This window comes from Macrotis lagotis, chromosome 7, assembly GCF_037893015.1.
Source record: "Macrotis lagotis isolate mMagLag1 chromosome 7, bilby.v1.9.chrom.fasta, whole genome shotgun sequence".
In the NCBI taxonomy this organism is placed as follows: Eukaryota; Metazoa; Chordata; class Mammalia; order Peramelemorphia; family Peramelidae; genus Macrotis; species Macrotis lagotis.
In genome coordinates, this window is record NC_133664.1 from 137,510,046 (window position 1) to 137,529,122 (window position 19,077).

The following is a 19,077-nucleotide window of genomic DNA, read 5'->3' on the forward strand; positions in this document are numbered from 1 at the left end:
ATTTCCAGGGTAGTTCCCAATCAAGAGACTGAATGTCTTATCCAAGAACCAACCAAGCCAAATTCAAAGAAACTTTACCAAGTTAGGTAGAGAATTTTTCCCCCCATTCCACAATATTTTGTTAGAAGTTCTTTAATAAGGCTTAGACATGAAGGAAGTGCCCCCAGTTACTAAGTGCACATTGAAGTACAATGTCTAACTCCATACTTGTCCCATTATGCCTCTCTATATGGAGACACATGAGAGAACTGAAAAAGGTAAAAATAAGTTTTAATGGGAGAGGACGGTTTTAGAAGTATCTGAAACAGCAACCTAGGTAGGATGAATATTGAGTCAGTGAAAGAGTAGCATGAAGACAACAGACAGGGTTTGTTTGTTTGTTTTTTTTAAGAGAGGGCGATAAGAAGGTACATAAAGGAGAAGAAAGAAGCCTAATAATTTTTTAAAAAGAACCAAAATTAAAAATACAAAAACCTAATATGAAAAAGGGGTTAACATTCATATAACTTTTATTATGTGGCAGACACTATACCAAACCCACTTGTGATGAATCCATGGTTTTGGGAGGTAGTTGAAGAAAGTTTTAATTGAATATTTAGCAATTATGCATGTTATTTATGTCAAAATTACTTTAGCTATATTACTTCATTGTCATCATAAACCCAGAGAGAGTCAATCCTTACAGGCATTATCATCCTCATTTTACAAATGAAAGTATCAAAATCCAGAGAGGTTCAGTGACTTACCAGGGTCATACCACCTGTAAATTTGAAGCAAATCAAAATTTGAATCCAGTCCTCTGAATCCAGATTCAGAACTTTCTCCATGGTACCGTTTTTGAGGACAAGAGCATTACAAGGGATAATATAAGAGAAAGGGAACTAGACTTGCCATCAGGAAAGTCTTTGGTATTGAATCCTAGCAGGCTATTATTTTAAATGCTAACCAATTACTAATTACCCAGTGTGACTGAGCAACCCTAGGTAAGAGTGGTTGGCTAGCATTTAAAACAGAACTTCAAAGTTTACAAAGCACTTTATAAATAGCTTACAAATATCCTCACAAAAAACCTGGTGTAGGTACAATTAGCAACCTCATTTTACAGATGAGATCAAGCAATTTACCCAAAGTCACACAGTCAGTAAACATGAGGTCAGATTTGAACTTAGATCTTCTTGACTCCAGATCCACCCTCTGTCCACTTTACCACCTAGTTACCTAATTTTCCTGAGACACCTTCATTTCTGAGACTCAAGTTTCCTCATCTGTAAAATAGAATGCCTCAACCATTCTCATTTTCATAGGCAATGGGGTCAAGTGACTTGCCCAAGTTCACACAGCTAGGTAATTATTAAGTTACTGAGGTTGAATTTAAACTCACATCCTCCTGACTCCAGGGCAGGTGCTCTATCCACTGCACTACCTAGCTGCCCCTAACCTTCATAGTTTAGAGAACATTCTTTATAAATTTCAAAATATCATGGAAATGTAGAGTTTTATCATTTTTTTTGGAAATTAGCTCAGTTTCAAGTTGTCCTGGTCCCTATTCCTTTTTAGTAATCCTAATAGTAAGCGAATATATAGAAGAAAAAAGATAAGAAAGATATTTTAGAAGAAAAAAATTAACAAAACTCAATTTCTATGTTCCCTTAGAGCATAAGACTCTAAAATGAAGTCTGGGTCTAGCTGCTGTTTCCCAAGTTTACATATTTTATCCAATGATTAACCAGGCAGGTCCTGCTAATACCTGAGGCTGCAACACCTTGAGATCTTTGTCAATACCTTTCTCTTATCCTCAAGGTTTTCCCTGGATTCATTGCTTGGGTTGCCTCTTTGAGACATTTGCAACTACTGGCTTTGTTCATTGGCTATTTTACATCTCAACTCCACTTAATGTGACCCTAGCAAGACAAGTGGACTCTTACTCTCCCTCCAATGCCCACTACTACTCTTTGCACTGTGACTCTTTTCTCTAAACCTAACTCTTCCCAGTTTTCCCCATAACTGCCCCTGAAGTTAACTGATAATCAATGCTCAAATTCCTAGGAGGAAGAAGACATCAGCTTCCTTTCCAGATCTCATAAAGCTCTTTACCAAAGACAAGGGAACATGAACAGCCCAAAAACCCCCTGATGCTAGGAATTCACTTTTGAGAGACAATACCAATGGGGCAGAACATCATTAACCAGGGAGCAGCTTCCTGCCATCACAAGATCAGGAAACAACATAGCTACTGCCAAGACCAGTGGTTGGGAGCAGTTCCCAATCTGACCTAAGAGTTTTTAGTTTCTCAGGTGTCTCAATTAGGACCTTTCACAGAACGGTTAGAAATGGTTAGAAAGCTAGCCAAACAGCACAAAATTGAGTAATTATCAATAATTTTGCACAACATTTTACAATTATCATCTCATTTTAATCTCATAACAACCTTGGGAAGAAAATGCTGTTATTATTTTCATTTTAAGATGAGGAAGCTGAGGCAGACAACAAGGTTAAATAAATTGCCCAGGATCTCACAACTACTAAGTGTTTAGAAGGTAGATTTGAATTAAGATCTTGTCTCCAGGTTCAATGTTATCTATCCAGAGGGCCACCTATTTTCCATGTCAAGAGCTGGAAATGGATCTAATATTAGTTCTTTTCTCAGATATGCAAGACACAGGCTCTGAGGGAGGATGGAGGAGGGAGGTGGGAGGAAGGGAGGAAGGAAGGATATTTGGAAGTAAAGATATTGACCCAGGACTGGTTTTCTATTTCTTTGACTATCTGGAAGCAATCTCCTCTGCCACTACCATTTTCATTAATCATTCATGCAGTAAATAAAAAACATCATTATTCCAACACCCTCTGCTATATCTCTAGAATGTACCCAGTCAACTAAACACGAATTTTCTACAAAAATAAGATCACAGGCATCTATGCCAGATTCCTAAGCAGTGAGATACCATCTTCTATTCCTTTTTACTTTGAAGTCTTAAAAAATTAGGAGATACCTCATTTAATCTTGTAAATAGTTTCACATTAACTAACTCTGATGTTCAAGCTAATATTTGTCTAATGTACTTAGACTCTAGAGTATTACAGCACCATATAATGCTCTGTGTAAAGAGAACTATTGGGAAGTCATGTCAGTCAGGGGGAGGAAGTGTTTTTTTTTCTATCTCAGAACAGGCCTACACCTTCTTAAATTCAGGAGTATCTACTTTCCCATCCTTTCCAGGGCCAACTTGATTCATTATGAAGTAGATCTTCAACCATCCCTGCTAGGTCCATTTTTATCTTACAGTTTTGAAAACAGAATCCTAGAGAAGGTCATTGATTTTTATATGCTCACATAGACCTTGGGGAAGATTAGAAATGAGACATCAGACTTCTAGCTACTGCAATGGCTTTGGGCTTTGCTTCATTTCCATCTGGGAGCAGAATGGAGTAATTGAAATCTAAAATCTGGGAGAATTCAGTCCATTTAATTTTATGGACACTGAATTCTAAGGCTTATATGTCTATAGTAAAAACAAAAAGACATGTTTGGAAATGAAAGATTCTTCAGTTATATGAAGCCAAATGAATACCTGTAGAGTTCATTAATTCTGGCAAAAATCAAAAATAAAGTGCTCATGTGAAAAAAGAATCTGGGTTTTATATCTAACAATAAATTATGTATAACCACTTGTGTTTATGATTATCCCAAATGAGTACCCCTTATGTGCACAGAATGAAGGATAAACCTTAGGGAAAATCATGAAGCAATTAAGTGTTTTTTTTTTCCTTTGGTGACCTTCCATCTCCCATTCACAATGCTTTCTCCTTCATCCTGGTATATGTCTACCTCTTCGTCCCTCTCTTTCCTCCATTCCTTCTTTCTCTTTCTCTCACTTCTTTCTCCCTCCCTCCTTTTCTTTTCTTTCCTCCCCTCCATCCCTTCCTTCTATATGCCTTCCTTCTATATCTCAACATACAAACACACAATCTTTGTCTTGTTCTATCTGGTGGAAACAAAGATAATCAAATCTGACAATTAGAGCAGACTTTTATATGTCAAAATTATTTTAGATATATCATCTCATTTAAAAATACAAGATAGTAATAGATTCAGAACTGCCAACAAAAGACACAGGTACAGGGGGCACAGCTAGATGTGGTGGTGGATAGAGCACTGGCTCTGGACTCAAGAGGATCTGAGTTCAAATTTGGCTCAGATACTTAATAATTGCCTAGCTGTGTGACCTTGGACAAGTTACTAAACCCTTAAATAAGACATAAATAAATTTAAAAAAAATTTTTAAAAGACACAGATACAAGTAGAAATAGCAGTAAAATTCTAAATAATGAGTAGATCAAAGACCATATGAGAGAAAGAACGAATAGTTATGTGAATGAGAATGATAATGATAAAACAACATAACAGAAATTCTGGGATGTGGTTAAATCAATTTTTTGGGGGGGGGGAAACAATTCCCAACAAACATTTACAAAATAGAAAAAGAATTGATAAATTGAATATGCATTTTAAAATAAAAAGTTACAAAATAAATGTGAAATAACAAAATAAGAAATATTAAAAATAAAAGGAGATATAGATCAACTAGAAAAAAAAACAACCCATAGAAGTGTTTAATAAAACTAAAACTGATGCTTTGAAAAGATAAATAAAATTGAAAAAGCTTTAGCTAATATGGTTTAAAAAGATTAGAAAATCAAATAAAAATAGCAAATGAGCAAGGTAAAGAGTAAAACTAAAAGTAATAAAGAAAATAATCAGTACCTATTGTACACATATGTATGCCTGCAAAACTAAAAATACAAAAGAAATGGATGAATACCTTTAAAAAATTTAAAATACTCAGACTATTAAAAGATCAAATAGAGATCTTAATTAAATAACCTTATCTCAGAAAAGGAAATGGAGGTAGCTGTAAAAGAATTAACGAAGTTGGGGGTGGGGTGGGGGGAGGGATGAGGAGGAAACTCCTGTCCAGATGGAGTTATAGAAAAATTCTATAAAATTTCAAGAGGACAATTAAACTAATACTTCACAAATTATTATCAAAACTGAGAAGGAAAACACCATACCAGAATCTGCTTACAAGATAAATAATAGTCCTAAATATCTAAACCAAGGAAGAATAAAACTTTAAAGAAATTTACAGATAATATCACAAGTAAATATTGATCCAAAAATTTTAAATAAAATCCAATCAGTCTAAAGTGATTTAACCAAGAAATCACATGAATCTTAAAAGCTTTTAGACAAATAAAAATGAATACAATTAGGTTAGTAGTCATTGTTGGAGGTGTTGTGGGAAGAGAGGCACACTGATGAATTGTTGGTAGACTTGTGAATTGATATAATCCTTTTGGAAAGCAATGTAAAATTATATAATATGGTGACTGAAAATTTCTTTGAACCACAGACTCCATTCTAGATTTATACCCAAGAAAGCTATCAATAAGAAGAAAATTCCCAAACATACCAAAATATACTTTGCAACAACAAAAAAATATAAACAAAATATAAACCTTTAGATTGGGAAATAGCTTAACAAACTGTGGTAATATGAATGCAATAGGATATTATTATGCCAAGAAAAATTATGAATGTTATAAATGCAGAGAAGTATGGAAAGATCTTCATGTACTGATTCAGAGTAAAATAAGTAAAGCCTAGAAAACAATATACACAACAGTATATAATATACACAGCAATATACACAACAATGTAAATTTTTTTTATTGATAGTCAAGATATAAGTAGGCAGTTTTTAGATGAAGAAGTCAAAACTATTAATAGCTGCTAAAAAGTGCTCTATGACACTAATAGAGAAATTCAAACCTATCAGATTGGATAAGATGATCCAAAAAGGTAAATGATAAAATTTCTAGAGGGGATGTGGAAAATCAGGTACATGAACACACTTTTCTTGGAGCTATGAACTATTCCAATCATTCTGAAAATCATTTTGAAACTATGTGCAAAAAAAAGCTATTAGCCTCTTTACCCATTGATCCTGCTACTACGTATATACTCCAAAGGGAGAGAAAGGACTCTCATGCAGAGGGTTATTATCAATTAGGATATAACTGAACAAGTTATATTATATGAATATGATGGCATACTACTGTCCTTTAAGAAACGATGAATGGGGGGGCAGCTAGGTGGCACAGTGGATAGAGCACCGGCCCTGGAGTCAGGAGTACCTGATTTCAAATCCGGCCTCAGACACTTAATAATTACCTAGCTGTGTGGCCTTGGGCAAGCCACTTAACCCCACTGCCTTGTAAAAAAAAAATGATGAATGTAATAGTTGCAGAGAAACTGGGAAAACATGTATGAGCTACTGCAAAGTGAAATGAACAGAACCAGGGGGAGCAATTTATGATAACATTAATAATGTAAATATAATCAACTTTGAAAGATTCATCAACATAATAAACCAAAAATTCCAGTGGATTCAATAGTGAAATATGCTATGCACCTCAGATACAGAACTGACATTGAATTATTTTTCTTCTATTTATTTCTTTTTTATTTTTTTTGTTTGTTTTGGAATGTGGCTAATGTAGAAATTTCTTTTATAGGACTATGCCTATCTATAATGAAATTTATCTTTCTTGCCTTTTCAGGGGTGGGGCAGGGGATGATAGATGGAAAATTTGAACCTAAAAATAAAATTTTTAAAAACTCAAAAATGGAATTGTAATATTTGTGAAAAATGGATATAGAAAGTACATTTTGACTTTTTGTGTGGGTAGGTTTTTTTATTTACATTGTCAGATTGCAAAATTATCAAGAATAAGCATGGATCAAAAGAAGAGATAAGAAGATACTCCCAAAACAAGTGTTACATGTGATACATATTTTTCATATTTTCAGACTTTTTCAATTTATTGATCTGATGTTTTCATTTTCTTCCTTTTCTTGTCCTTTAAAAATGTTTTTTGTTATATAAGATGGCTCTCTGGGAAGTGGAGGAGGAAGTATACTGAAGAAAACTATGATAATGTAATGAAAAGATATCAATAAAATATATTTTTAGATATCAAAGAATGGGAATAAAACAGACTTGTAGAAAACCTGGTTTATGATTTAAGTCAGGTAATTCTGTGAATATTTCTAAATGAAATTGGTTGGGAATTGAAAATGATTCCCAAGTTTCCTATAGCAAGCTCTTGTCTCTCTCTCCTGGACTATAGTTCTACATCACCAATTCCTTTTGGAAGCATCTAGAACTGGATGATTCACAGCCATCTCAAATTTAACAAGCCCACACAGACTTATTATCTTTCCTCTGAAAACTAGGGAGTTCAATTATATGATCTCTTTTTTTTTACAGTTTGAAAACTATAATCATATGTTTCTAAAATCTTCTTTGCTATTTAAATTGAAAATGATGCAAAAGGCAATAGACATCTGTCTCTAATGGACTCTCAAACTCTCCACAGCAATTTCAATCTTTTCTTTCCTTTTTTTAAGAAAGATTTTATTTATTTTGAATTTTACAATTTTCCCCCCATTCTTGCTTCCCTCCCCCCAACCCCCACAAAAGGCATTCTGATAGTCTTTACATTGTTTCCATGGTATACATTGATCTCAGTTGAATGTGATGAGAGAGAAATCATATCCTTAAGGAAGAAAAATAAAGTATGAAATAGCAAAATTATATAAGATATAGGGTTTTTTTCTTAATTCGAAGGCAATAGTCTTTGGTCTTTGTTCAAATTCCACAATTCTTTCTCTGGTTATAGATAGTATTCTCCATCTCAGATAGCCCCAGATTGTCCCTGACTGTTGCACTGATGGGATGAGCAAGCCCAAGGTTGATCATCACCCCCATGTTGCTGTTAGTGTGTACAGTGTTTTTCTGGTTCTGCTCATCTCACTCAGCATCAATTCATGAAAATTCTTCCAGGCTTCCCTGAATTCCCATCCTTCCTGGTTTCTAATAGAACAATAGTGTTCCATGACATACATATACCACAGTTTGGTAAATCATTCCGCAATTGAAGGACATTCACTTAATTTCCAATTCTTTGCCACCACAAACAGGGCTACTCTGAATATTTTTGTACAAGTGATGTTTTTACCCTTTTTCATAATCTCTTCAGGGTATAGACCCAGTAGTGGTATTGCTGGATCAAAGGGTATGCACATTTTTGTTGCCCTTTGGGCATAATCCCAAATTGCTCTCCAGAAAGGTTGAATGAGGTCACAGCTCCAGCAACAATGCATTAAAATGTCCCAGATTTCCCACATCCTTTCCAACAATGATCATTGTCCTTTCTGGTCGTATTGGCCAGTCTGAGAGGTGTGAGATGATATCTCAGAGATGCTTTAATTTGCAGTTTTCTAATAAGTAATGATTTGGAGCAATTTTTCATATGACTATGGATTGCTTTCACTTCCTCAGCTGTTATCAGTCTTTTCTTTCTTAAGACTCCACATCTACTCCTCACCATGCTGGACTCCAATTTTCAGTAAACAGCCTTGTCTGTATTGCAGCAATATAAAGGTTATCCATCATGAAGTTCCTCAGCATTTTTTTTCCCATTCATGTCTTTTCTTCCATTCATCTAGGTGGTGCAGTGGAGAGAGCACTGGCCTTGGAGTCAGGAGGACAGGAATTCAAATCCAGCCTCAGACACTTAACTCTTACTAGCTATGTGATCTTGGGTCACTTAACTGCCTCACATCCAAGGCCACCTTCAGTCATCCTGATTCATATCTGGTCACTGGACACAGATGTCTCTGGAGGAGAGTTAATGACTCAGCAAAGCCCCCCCCCCCCCCCCACTCAAATCTAATTCATGTGCTTGTCATGGCATTGCCTCCCTGATGTTGTGGTCTTCTTCAAAAATGAAGGATAAATATACTTCATTCATCTCCTGATTTACTGTAATCCACTGGGCCTCTGATTATCATTTTCTTTAGGAAGTAACCCCATTCATTATCACCTTTCTTTCTCATCAGCTATTTCTCTTTATCTACCACCTCCTTCTATTCTGTCTACTAACATGTACTGTTGTTCAGTCAATTATTTCAGTTGTTTTCAACTCTTCTTGACCCAATTTGGGGATTTTTTTGTAAAGATACTGGAATAGCTTGTCATTCCTCTTCCAACTCACTTTACAGATGAGGAAATAGGGTTAAGTGACTTGCCCAGATGAATGTTCCAAACTCCAGACCCAGCACCCTATCCACTGCAGCACCTAACCACCCCATGAACATTTTAAAGTCTTCCCTACCCTGAAAAATCTTTTCTCATCCCTCAAACCCTTTTCTATTTTTAAACTGCTAGAAATATTAATCTTTTACTCCCTTCCTCACATTCTTATACTCTGCTTTCTTCTCAGTGGCTTGCCATGTACTTCTACAGAAACCTCTTTCACTCATACACTCATACTTTATCACAGACAACTTAATTGTAAAATGCAATTATCAGTTTATCAGCCTTCATCCTCTTTGACATTTCTAAATTTTTGGACACTACTTATCATCCTCTCCTCAATGCTCTTTTTTTTTCCTCCCAATTTAAATATTTGTTTCTATTTGTTTTTCTAACTACATGAAACAGTAGTTTTCATCAATCTTTTCTTTCCAAAGTTTTGAATTTTATATTTTTCTCCCTCTTTCTCTTTCCTCCCCTTTCCCCCAACAGAAGCAATCTAATAAAGGCTTGACATGTGTAACTATGCTAGACATAGATCCATATTAATTATATTGTGAAAGAAGAATTAAATCCAAATTAAATCCAAATCCAAAAAAATTGAGAGAAAAAAATGGCATAATGCAAAAGGCAACTTAAAAATTGAGGTCAGTCTGCATTTAAACTCCACAGTTCCTTCCCTGGATATGGATGGTATTTTATATCACAAGTCTTTTAAAAATGTTTTGGATTATTGTACCACTGAAACGAACAAGTTCATCATGCTTGATCATTACCCCATGGTTGTTAGTGTGTATAATATTCTTCTGATTCTGCTCTTTTCACTCAGCATCAGTCCATGCAAGTCTTTCCAGGCTTTTCTGAAGTCCCATACCTCATGATTTCTTACAGAACAATAGTGTTCCATCACATTTATATACCACAGTTTTTTCAGTCATTCTCCAATTGATGGGCATTTATATTCCCTCAAGTTCCAATTCTTTGCCACTACAAAAAAAGAGTTGCTGTGAATATTTCTGTATATGTAGAATTTTTTAAAATCTTTTTTTTCATGATCTCTTTGGGATACAGACATAGTAGTGAATACACTCTTCTTTGGCTATTTTATCTCCCTGTCTCTCTTTTGACCTCTTTGCCCAATTCTCTCTTCTTTGTGGTGCAAAAGGATAGTGCACCAACCCTGTATTTTTTTTTATCAAATTGATAAAACTTTTTTATATTTATTCTCTTTTTGTACAAATAATTTTTTTATACATTAATAAAATATTCTTGTTTAAGAGTAAGCAGAATACCCCCTCCCCCCACAAAATATAGACTCACTTGAGCGATAAAGTAAAGGGGAGAGAAAAAAATTAAAATTAAAAAAATAATAGTAATAATTGTAGGCATGGCCAGGTGGCACAATGGATGGAGCCCCAGCCCTGGAGCCAGGAGTGCCTGAGTCCATATCTGGACCCATATACCCAACAATCACCCAGTCGTGTGACATGCAAACCACCCCAACCCCAATGCCTTGCAAAAACCAAAAAAAGAAAAAAAAAGACCCCCCAAAATTAAATTGTAATAATAGTAGGGGTGGCTGGGTGGTGGACAGAGCATTGGCCCTTGAGCCAGGAGCACCAGGGTCTGAATCTGGCCTCAGACACCCAAAGATCACCCTGCTATGTGGCTCCAGACAGGCCACCCAGACCCATTTGCCCTGCACCCCCCCCCAAATAATAATAATAAAAAATGTGCTTCAGTCTTTGTTCCAACACCAACAACTCTGTTATGGGTGGATCACATTCTTTATGGTAAGTCCATCACAAAAGTTACTTCCATATTTTTCCACCGTTGCCATTGCTGATGGCAACTCCTTCCTTTCGTATTTCTCCACTACCATGTATTATATTTTCTCTCTCCTTTCACTCTGACTCTGCTGTAGGGTAGCTGTGTGGCTCAGCAGACAGATCCCTGGTCCTGGGGCCAAGAGATCCCAAGCCTCCATACCACCCCTTAGGCCCAGCATCCACCTGGCTCTATGGTCCCGGACAGGCCATACAATCCCAGCCCCTTGCAAGAAGTAAAAAGAAAAATATGTTATATCTGACCACTCTCCCCCCATGGTCCACCCTCTCCTCCATCACTCACATCCCCCCCCTTCCCCCCGTCCCCCTTCTCTCCTTCTTACTCCAGATGTCTATACCTCATTGAGTATATATGCTGTTTCCTCTCCTAGCCACCTCTGATGAGAGCAAAGATTCCCTCATTCCCCCTTGCCTTCCCCCCTTCCATATCATTGCAATAGCTCATTGTAATAAAGAAAAAACTTATCATATGAAATATCTTGGCCTATTCCCCCTCTCCTTTTTCTTTCTCCCATCACATTTCCCTTTTTTCTATTGACTCCATTTTTACACCACATTTTATCTTCAAATTCAGCTTTCTCCTGTGCTTCAACTATAAAAACTCCCTCTACCTGCTCTATTAACTGAGAAAGTTCATATGAGTATTATCAGTGTCATTTTTTTTGAAACTTCTCTTAAAACTTTATTTCAAAGTTACTCACCTCATCCTTAGTGAAGTGTATAAGAGTTAATATTCTGTGCCAATGGTACTAGGTCTGTCCATTGCCGGCAATGAACTTTCATTCACCCAATTCTCTTGGCACCCAAAAGTTAAATTATTCTTTTCAGAACATTTCTAACCCCAAACACTTGCAAGAGCAATGCATGCACCATTTTCCCATCAATCTTTAAATCAGAACTTACATCATTAATCTACATCAGCAGGTATTAAAATGAAGTCATTTTAACTCACTTTTGACTGTACAAATCAAAAAAAGAAAAGCTACTAGTTAATATTAGACAAGAATAATTTACAAACACATTACGCATTACCTTGTAATCTTAAACATTACATTTCATGTCATTTGTGCATTTCTAATAGATAACTGAAACTTCACAGAATTTAATAAAATAAAGTATTAAAAATTAGTTCTGTACATTAGTTCCAACTACCTCTGTATATTAATAACCTAATAAGGCTCATGTTGTAGTTCAGCACCAAGAAGGCCTACATAACTGTCCAATAAGTCTTTTTTGTTCATTAGTACATATTGTTCATTCTATGACATTTTTCCTCTGTGGGATACATAGTTTTCTACGTGATAATCTGAAGTAAAGTATCACAAATCAGATTGCATGACAGTGAGGGAAAATTTTCAGTTCTCTTTTCTGGTCTGGTCAAACAAGGACCAGGATAAAACTTGGGTCATACCAATGATTTTACTTTTGATGAAGAATCATCATGGATTTAGATTGTCAGTTTCTTAAGCTATAATACTGAAGAGTAATTCCAGTAATGTTTAAAACTGCTACCTTCTCTCCTTTTATTCAAGTTAACAAGGAAGAATTTCATGCTTGTAGAAAGTCTTTAACAACCCACATGCCCCAGTTAAATAAAGTTCAAAGAACTGTAACAACATAAGCCTCCTTAAAGATCTCCAACATCATGCAAAACAGATGACCAAATTGCTGGCACAGAGGAAAGAACTACTTCTACCAAAGGTGCCACATGTCACAAAGATCCTCTCCAGAAGGAGTTTGTTCAAGAGTCTAGTTCACAAAAGCCATTATCCTGACTTCTGGTCACTACTGGGTTCAATTCAAACAGAGCAACAGTATTACTTCCCTCAAACTTCACTTTCTACCTCAGTGAAATACTTATAAAATTTAGAAAAGGGACACTTCTGTTTTTGCCATTTTCATAGGGCTTACATAAACCACATTTTTAAAAAATCCCTCAAGTTTTATTTAAAAAAACTGAAGGTGCTTTTAGCAGTCTTGCTTAATGCTATTTAAAAATATTTATATATTAAAAAAAAATCAAAGGTATCTAGTGGCATCTCCATTTCTTCTGCCAGAAGCACGCAATTCATCTGACCGCATCAAAAGCTGAACTTCATGCTTAGAAATAGTTGAAGAGGTATGAAGGTTTACAGAGCCCTTAACATCATTCCAAATACATTCATGCTATTTTAGTGTTATGTAATCACAACAGGAAGCATGTCAGCAAAATGAACTAAACAAAGACTTTCAGGAGTACACGATAGTTTCCAGGCTCCAAATAAGACACATCAAAATTTAGGCAATATGTAATCCCTTTCAGTTTTTCCCAGATGTCCTATTCTTCCCTTCCCCTCCCCCTCCCTCTCCCTACACTGGAGTCTTCCACCTCACAGAGGTATCTCAGTGCTCCCCATTACTAATGGTAGCTGCTTCAGGTTCTGCTGTTGTTGCATGGAGCCTTGGCACTTTCTTAGGAGGGCTGGAGATATGCTCAGTCGCTGTGTTTGAATGTACAAGACCAGCCCCTGCATCCAGAGTGCCATCATTTGGAGAAGGACAACGAGCATAAGTCCTTCGATGCTTTTTGTCTACTCTAAGTACCAAGTTCCTTCAAAAAGAGCATCCACTGAACCTTGTGGAATGTAGTTCACCAAATGATGAGTTTCTTCTCGGAGCTTCATACTGTCAGCAAATACATCTGGTGCAACACAGGCTCTTGAATCAAGTCTTGTTTTCAGATCACATAAGCTTGCTGTTATTTTATCCAGGGCAGATCCAGGAGTAGCATCTTGTGTATAATGTAGCAGCAAAACCAGACCCATAGGAAAAGACTCCAATCCTTTGCCCTGCCAACTGCTGGGGTGTGAACTGTGCTAGGACAGAGGCAAGGGAGCCATAAACTGAAGGTGTATACATGTTTCCATTCTGATTGGATACAAGCAAAGATTCTTTGGTTTTCTGATTAAAGAGATCAGCACTGGCCTTCATAAATGCCTTTTTTCCACATCTCTATCAAAGTAGGTATCTTCGAGTTTAATATCCCCAAAGGCTTCCAGGCCACTATATATGCCACTTTTATCTTTGTTCTGGTCACTGAGGAAGTCATTCAGCAACAACCAAGCTAGAGACTTCTGAACCAGTTTACAGTATGGTGAATGAAAAATCATGAAGCCAAAGTCAAGGTAAAAGCTCTATCATTTCCTTCTTTCTGCCATTTGGCATGAATCTTATTTCGATAGACAGCATAGCAGCGATCTAACGCACTGAGGTAGCACTGGATAGACAGTTTACCATCAACTATGGGATACTCAGATAGCATATCAGGCTTGTAAAAATCATAGGCGTGCTGCATGTGCGTCCCACAAAGTCCTCGCTCTAAAATTAAAGGTGCATTTGGGCCAATGAACATAGCCACAGCTCCAGCTCCTCCAGTGGGCCGAGCATTTCCTGTGGCATATACAGCAATATCTCCAGCAACTACCAGAGTATAACGTCCATCCCAGGAACTAGATTCGATCCCGTTAACAGCATTGAAGACTGCAGCAGTGCCTCCATAGCATGCATTGGTAGTATCAATTCCCTCTATATCTCTATTTCCTGATTCTTCAAAGAGTTGCATTAAATTTGTCTTCACTGACTTGGACTTATCAATGATTGTCTCTGTTCTGACTTCTAGCCTTCCAATGCAGTCATAGGAAAGATTGTTCCTTTCCATAAGATTCTGTACCACAGTTAAGCACATTGAATTGATATCCTCTCTATCTGTACGGAAACCCATTTTGGCCTGGCCCAAACCAATGGTATACTTTCCAGCATCATCACCATCATACTTTTCCAACTCTACTTGATTGACATATTGAGAAGGAAAATAGATCTCCAGGGCAACGATTCCCACATCTTTTGGCCAGCAGGCTTCTGCAGTCAAAGGGAGGGACCCAGGCATGGTGAAAGAGCTGCTTGAGGGATAGAGGACTTCAGTCTCCAGGTCTGTCACTGTCTCCTTTTCCAAGCACCAGGAGCGACTGGACAGCCAGGCCGGACACCGGGAGCCACCGAGGGGAGAGTCAAGTGTCATTTTTCTATGCAGGAATACATGTAGTTCATCATCATTAAGTCCCTCATATTTTCCTCCTCTCCTCCAATCTCCATGCTTCACCTGAGTCCTGTGTCTGAAAATCAAACCTTCTGTTCAGCTCTGGCCATTCCAACAGGAACATTTGAAATCCCCCTGGTTCATTGAAAGTTCATCTTTTTCCCTGGAAGAGGACATTCAGCCTTGCTGGGTAGTTGATTCTCTGTTGCATTCTAAGCCCTTTTGCCTTCCGGTATATTATATTCCAAGCCCTCCGAGTTTCCAATGTAGTTGCTGCTAAGTCCTGGGAGATCCCGATTGCAGCTCCACAATATTTGAATTGTGTCCTTCTGGCAGCTTGTAATATTTTCTCTTTGACTTTGGAGTTCTAGAACTTGGCTATAATATTCCTAGGGGTTGGTTTTTTGGGATCTCTTTCTTGGGGGGATTAGTGGATTCTCTCCATTTCTATTTTGCCCTCTGCTTCTAGAATATCAAGGCAATTTTCCTGTAGTAATTCTTTGAAAATGATGTCAAGGCTCTTTTCCTGATCATGACTTTCAGGTATTCCAATAATTTTTAAATTGTGTTTCCTAAGTCTGTTTTCCATATCAGTTGTTTTTTCAATGAGATGTTTCACGTTTTCTTCTAATTTTTCATTTTTTTGGTTTTGAAGTAATGAATCCTGGTTTCTCATAAATTCATCAATCTCCCTGAGTTCCATTCTTTGTCTGATGGATTTGTTCTCCTCAGAGAGTTTTCTTATCTCTTTTTCCATCTGGCCAATTTTGCTTTTTAAAGCATTCTTCTCCTCAATAACTTTTTGAACTGTTTTATACATTTGACCTAAGCTGGTTTTTAGCATGCTATTTTCTTCAGCTTTTTTTTTTTTTTGGATTTCCTTGACTAGGCTGTTGACTTCATTTTCATGTTTTTCCTGCATTTCTCTCCTTTCTTTTCCCAGTTTTTCCTTCTAACTCTCTCATTTGATTTTCAAAGTCTTTTTTTGAGCTCTGTCATAGCCTGAGCCCAATTTCTGTTTTTCTTAGAGTCTTTAGATGCAGGAGCTTATGCTTCCTCATCTTCAGACTGAGTATTTTGATTCTTCTTGGGCTCATATGCAAAATATTTCTTAATGGTGTGCCTCTTGTATCTCTGCTTGCTCATTTTCCCAGCCTGAGCCTGGTTTTGGGGTGCATCATGAGCTTTTGGGACACCCCCACAAGGATCTCAGTGTGTGAGGCTCTGCCCTCCCTCCTGGTCTGTGAATGACCATAAGCACCCCCCCCTGCTATGGGGCTGGGGTGGGGGGGCCCTGTTGTTCTATGGGGGGCCTAGACTGTGATCAGGATCTGAATGTGGTTAGAACCCCAGAGTCCTGTTTCAGGGGCAGAGGACAGAGCTCAGCAGCCTCTCTCTTCACTCCCCTCCCTAGGTTCAATGGGCTCATGCCCTGGGGGCTCCTGCTTACTGGCTCAGCCTGTTTCTGTTCCTGGATCTGGGCTGTCTCAAGACCACTTGCTCGCTGTGCCCTGAGGGCTGGGCTTCATGTGCTCACTCTGGCAGAGGTCTCCCACTGTCCCCCCAGTCCCCCAATTTGTGCCCGTTGCTTCCCGGGGCATAGCTCAGGAGACTCACCCATTGCTGTGACCGGCAGCTCCAAGCGCCCTGGGGCCGCCTTTGCAAGGCTGAAGTTCTTTCTTTTGCTCTGGCGGGCCACCCCTCCGACCCGGGGGAGCAGAGCCTTTCCGTTCTTTGCTCTTTTCCAGGTTACCCTGAGTAGGAGAACTGCCTCGCTGGGTCTCTCTGTGGGTTCTGTCTCTTGAAAGTTTAGTTAAAGTCCTTAGTTTTGAAGTTTTATGAGAGAGCTTCTAAGAGAAGTTGCTCTCTTGTCCCCATCTTGGCTCCACCCCCTGCACCAACCCTGTATTGAGGAAAACCTGAGCTCAAATCTTGCCTCAGACACTTGACACTTACTAGTTGTGTGACCTTGAGCAAGTCACTCAAACCTGATTGCCTTGCATCCAGGATCATCTCCAGTCATCTTGATCCCTGACTACCTCCTTATTCAAATCCAATTCACATGCATGTCATGGCATCACCTCCCTGATGATAATGGTTCTTCTTCAAGAATGAAGGACAAATAACACCAACTTCCTTGTCTAATCATCCTTCTTCCATACTTTAAGTATGAATATTCTCTAAGATTTGGTCCTAGATGTTTCTCTTCTTTCTCACTATGCTCTTATAGTGATCTTATCAGCTTATTGCTATGCAAATCACTAAAAATATCTATATACTTGTTCCTTATCTCTCACTTATTCTAGTTTTGCATTCTAACTTCCTGCTTAGATATCACCTGGATTTCCTAAGGAGACCTTAAACTCAGATTACATAAAACTAAACTGGTTCTCTCGTCATCCCCAGATCATCCCAAAAAACCCACCCCTCTTCCCAAAATGGCTGTTCTTTATGATGATACCTCCTTTTAGTTCAGGTCAAATATAAATCTTTCCTCTTGAAAATCCTTCTCTTCCTTTTAAGTTTATCTCAGAGATCACCTCCTCAGTGAAACTTTCCCACTTTCTCTGCTGATAATGTTCCTTCTCAAATTTTTCTAGAGCATTTTGCATCAGTTTCTCCTTTGTCCCTTGATTATACTTATTGGTGTGTCGTCCTCCATAGAAACATAAGCTCATTGAGAGTAAGAACCAGGATTTGTTTTTGTTTGTGTTCCCTAGATCTGATACAGTACATAGTATCTGCTTAAGAAATGTTTAATTGAATAATGTACATCAGTCAACCAAAACATTCTGCTGATGTATTTTAATTTGGCATTAAAACCTCACCAATAACTTTTGATCAGAAAGGAAAGGTGGGGATTTTATGTTTTGTGGGCAAAGAATAACACTGAAAGACATTGGATCCTTATCAGTGCTTTGCAAAATATAAAAAAGACCAGAGAAATGTCTATATCAAAATGGGTAGTCAATGGAAATTTATGAAAGGATTGGGCTGACTGAGAAGGCCAGGAGAGGCTGGCATTTATACCAACATAGGGATAAGATAGTAGTTCCATTAGTCTTCTTTTGAAATATACTATTTCAGTTTTAGTTTAACATTGAGCAATAGAGGTAGTACGGTAAAATGAATAGAAATTTGGTCTCAGAGTTAAAAAGACTTGGGTTCAGATCTTGGTTTTAACATACTGTCTGCATGACCTTGATCAAGTCACTAACCCTCTAAGACAGTTAATGAGTATTTTATCAGCATATTTGTTGCCTAGGACTATGCTAGAAGGTCAGGATACAAAGAAAGGCAGAAATATGGTCCCTGCTCTCAGAACACTCATATTATAATGAGGAGACAACTTGCAAAATACATATATGATGTTTACAGGACAAGTGGAAGAATAAGGTCAGAGAGGAGACTCTAGGGAGGTAGTTGAGGAAGGGAGAAAGAAAAGTGCTCTCAGGGAACTTGCACTCTATAAGGAATATAGCAGGGAACACAGGGAGAAAAACTGATGGTATTAGGGTAAAGGAGGATAACAAAAGGCTCCAGCAACAAACTCAAATAAATGACAGTAAGATGAGCCAAGGCTTGAGCAGTTCCTAGGATGCTGTCAAGTAATGTTTATGGGAGTTAATGACTAGATTTCTAACCACACCAGCCTCCTCACTAAATTAGCAAGATAAGTAAAAGGGTCTTATTAGTATGAGATCTCACACACATCAGATACATTGAGTTTATATATAGCAAACTCTCATGGGGCAAGAAACTACACACACACACACACACACACACACACACACACACACACAAGCAATAAAAAAGATGAAAATACATGCACTCATTTATTTTGCTGCAATCTTTCCAGCAAATTTGTGGTTATGATAGTGACAACAACAAACTACTAATTGTACAATCTCATTTTCTCTTGCACCAATAACATGCACAATTCCATCTACTGCTTAGAGCTCAGGGGAGAAAACTGACTAGAAAACTGCAA

At 37.6% G+C, this 19,077-nt stretch overlaps 1 pseudogene; it reads right to left on the reverse strand.

Moving 5' to 3' along the window:
- Positions 1–13,393: 13,393 nt before the first annotated feature.
- On the reverse strand, positions 13,394–15,215 carry LOC141493848 (hydroxymethylglutaryl-CoA synthase, cytoplasmic pseudogene; annotated as a pseudogene).
- Positions 15,216–19,077: the final 3,862 nt, after the last annotated feature.